Below are 3,916 nucleotides of genomic sequence, written 5' to 3' on the forward strand. Positions count from 1 at the left end.
TTGTTCCTTGGTTTTCTATGTTTTGGGGTTTTGGTATTTATCATCATGTATTTAGGTCTGTTAAGTTTGTGTTGCCATGCTTAGTTTTAGTGTTCCTGTTTTATTTTGACAGTGTCTTGTGTACCTTGTTCATTATAGTTAGCTTTCCTTTCTTGGTCCTGTCATTAGGGTTATGTCTGTCAGCTGTTCCCCCATGTGTCACCACTTCCACTGATCACCTCATGTGTGTATTTAAGCCTTCTGTTTTCTGCTTATCATTGTCGGTTCGTCTGTTTATTTGACCTCAGTCACAGTCATGGTTTTCGTCTGTTATTCTACGGTAGTCTTAGTCATAGTCTTTGCCTGTTATTGTCCACCACAGTTATAGTTTTTTGGTCTCAGTCCCTCTCTTAGTGTTTTTGTTTCTTAGTGTTTTTGTCAGTTTGCTTTGGTTTCCTGTGACCTTTAGACAAGATTTACACTGCTGAAAAATCTTTTGGGAATGCACGGGAGTCCACTGAGCCAAAACGAACTGTCCTGTCTTGCAAAAGTGACTGTAGGATATTCAGGGAGCGATTTGACAGCATTAGCCAAAGATGCTGCACTTGGCCCAATAAGAGAGTTGGGACCAGAACAAGTCCGTATTATAACTGCTGCTGAGGTGCGCAACATTAAGATGAAAGACTTTGAGGATTCTCTGAAGCAAATTCTGAGCCAAAACTGTCATGGTCCTGAGTCTGAGGACTCAGTGTTTTGTGTTCCTTGTGCTTTTGTTCATTCAGAGTGTGTATTCTGTTGTGATTTTGCCATTTGTTAGGTTTCTGTTCTTTGCCTGCCTGCTTCCACTTCTCTGTGTTCCCTCTGTCTGTCCATGGTGTTATTGTGTCTGCTCATGAGTCTGCCTGTCTAGTTCAGTGTCCGGTCTGGTTCTGTGTCTGTTAGTTTCCTGTTTTATTCTGAAAGTTCATGTCTCATGTCAGTGTGTTCAGTTTTACCTCTCCCCTGTCTCGTTAGCCTTATTGCTCCCAGCTGTCTCCCTCCTGTGGCCCATTCCCTGATTACTCCCCGTGTATTTAAGCCCTGTGTTTTCCTGTGCTCTCTGTCGCGTCGTCTGTTTAACTCCATGTCAGTCTGCATTATTCTGTTACCTGGTATTCATTCTGCGTCTCTCTGCCATCTCTCTTTGTGCATTTCGCTCCTCCTCCCGTGAGTGTCTGGTTTAAGTTTTGTTCTTTAGTTTTCCCAGTTTAGGTTTGTTTACTCCCCGCTCTGCTCTTCCTGTTTTGTCACTTTATCACCTCTGCAAATAAATTTTCACTCGCACCCCAGTCAGTGCCTGCATCTTGGATCCTTTTCTCAATTCACCACACGACTGCTGTGCAGCCGTGACAAAAACGAACTGTCCTGTCTTGCAAAAGTGACTGTAGGATATTCAGGGAGCGATTTGACAGCATTAGCCAAAGATGCTGCACTTGGCCCAATAAGAGAGTTGGGACCAGAACAAGTCCGTATTATGACTGCTGCTGAGGTGCGCAACATTAAGATGAAAGACTTTGAGGATTCTCTGAAGCAAATCAAACCAACTGTTAGTCCAGCAACTCTTAATATGTACACCAAATAGAACAAAGATTTTGGTGGTCCTTCTTCAATAAATGCATTGATTGATTGATTGAATCTTTATTTTGAACATGTTGAAAAAGTACAACAAAATAGAATTAAAAGAGACAAATGAACAAAGCAAAACAAAAGGAAAATGAGCAACCACAACTCCAAATAATGCTCATGTTCAAAAAGGAGCAGGAAGAAGCATAAGCTTATTTAATCCCACCCCTTCTCCACTATCTAGTATCAATAGACTACAGAAATACCTCCTTGCAATTACATTATATGTTATGTGTAATTTTTTTTTTATATATATATACACATATGTTTCTATCTATCCATACATACGTATATACGCACATACGCACATTTTCAATAACCCCATTAACACCTCAAGGATACACAACCTACAAATATAAATATATATATATATATATATATATATATATATATATATATGATTTATATTTAATTGTGTTGTGGTTTGCAGTGTTTTGTGTTGTTTTCACTTTAAATTTGTAAAAGGAAAAAGCTGAAAATTTAAATAGTTAAAAGTTGAAATGTGAATAGTTGATTTTTGTATTATATAATTTATTTATTACATTTTATGTGGAGTGAATAAATAAAAGTATATTTACGGTGGCCCCTAGAGATAAAGCACATACAAACTTCAAATCACGTACGAACTCGGAAGCATGTACAAACTCTAAAACACGTAAAAACTCTAAAACACGTACAAACTCCGAAGCACATAAAAACTCCGAAGCACATAAAAACTCAAAACACGTATAAAAGACAACAGAAGTGCTCCAGGATGCTGGGCGCAGTGTTGGGCTTTTGTTATCTTGTGGCTACACAAGCCAGCAAGTACCAACCATCGGATTTGGTGTGTGGTAGTAACAGGTAAATGAACTTTTTTTTTAAATTATTTGAATATATATGAGTGCCTGTGTATAAATACACAAACAATACACACATGCTTTCAATTGTGTAATTTAAGTGATCTAGTAGCTCTGCTTTGGGAGTTCAGTTCATGCTAGAAATGTGTTTTGGAGTTTGTACGTGTTTTGTCTCCAGGGGCCACCGCATATATTTATATATAAACATATATAAATAAAACCACTTTTTTTTAACGTTAGTAATTCCTTTTGTGCATAATTTTACATTATTGTTAATAATAAATTAATTAAAGAAACAAAACAACCTGAAGAGCCGGTTTGGAGCCTCTTTTTAGTGAGCCGAACCGAAAGAGCCGGATCTCTAAAAAGAGCCGGAAATCCCATCACTAATGGACACCCAGCTTCACAAATTGTTTCCTGTCACTTAAATAATTTTTCACCCATTGCAGTACAACCCCCCTGATCCCGTACCGTTCCAGTTTATTAATTAATATGTCATGATTGATTGTGTCGAATGCTTTCTTGAGATCCAGAAATACTCCAGCTGCATACTGTTTCTGATCTATAGCATTCGTAATCTCCTCAATTGATTCGATTAATGCCAGAGATGTTGATCTTTTTGATCTGAATCCATATTGACTATCAGAGAGTAATTTATATTTATCTAAGAATTTGTCTAATCGTTTATTAAACAGGTTTTCTAGGATTTTGGAGAATTGTGGTAGTAAAGAAACAGGCCTGTAATTTGTGAAGTGGCATCTTTCCCCGGTTTTATACAGCGGCACAACTTTAGCTATTTTCATTTTGTTTGGCACTTTTCCCGTCTGAAATGATAAGTTGCAAATATATGTTAGAGGTCCTACAATTCCTTCAATGACCTTCTTGACGATTTTCATGTCAATATCATTACAATCAGTAGATGTTTTATATTTACACATGTGTACAATGTCAATTATTTCTTTTTCCTCCACTGATGTAAGGAACATTGAGTTAGGGTTCCTATCAATCAGGTTTTCACTACAGTCTACTGATGGCAGTGACTCAGGAATTTGTTCTGCCAGTTTTGGTCCAATATTTACAAAATAATGATTAAAGCTGTTGACCTTATCAGCAGTGTTTTCCATAATATTGCCATTGTCGATAAAGTATTGAGGATAACTTTGTTGTCCAGAATTTTTTTTAATGATACCGTTTAAAACATCCCATATTCCCTTCATATTATGCTTATTGTTGTTCAATATTTTACTATAATACTCCTTTCTACATACACGTATACTATTGGTCAACTTATTTTTGTATTTTTTATATTTATCTTCAGCATCTATTGTTCTTTGTTTTAGGAATTCCCTATAGAGTGTATTTTTCTTTTTACATGCATTTTGTAAACCCTTAGTGATCCATGGTCTATCTGAATATTTGTGCTTTCTGTTGTATTT

The 3,916-nt window shown here is 36.7% G+C and overlaps 1 pseudogene across 1 annotated transcript in view; it reads left to right on the forward strand.

The window, feature by feature from the left end:
* LOC308401042 (spastin-like) overlaps positions 1-1,648 on the forward strand; it is a 14,361-nt pseudogene extending 12,713 nt beyond the window's left edge. Inside the window, exon 2 of the transcript in view lies at positions 1,363-1,648. The product of the transcript in view is annotated as a spastin-like (transcript). The remainder of the gene's footprint in view (positions 1-1,362) is intronic.
* The last annotated feature ends 2,268 nt before the right edge of the window (positions 1,649-3,916 follow it).

This window comes from Rhamphochromis sp. 'chilingali', assembly GCF_963969265.1.
Source record: "Rhamphochromis sp. 'chilingali' genome assembly, chromosome: 8".
Classification (NCBI taxonomy): Eukaryota; Metazoa; Chordata; class Actinopteri; order Cichliformes; family Cichlidae; genus Rhamphochromis; species Rhamphochromis sp. 'chilingali'.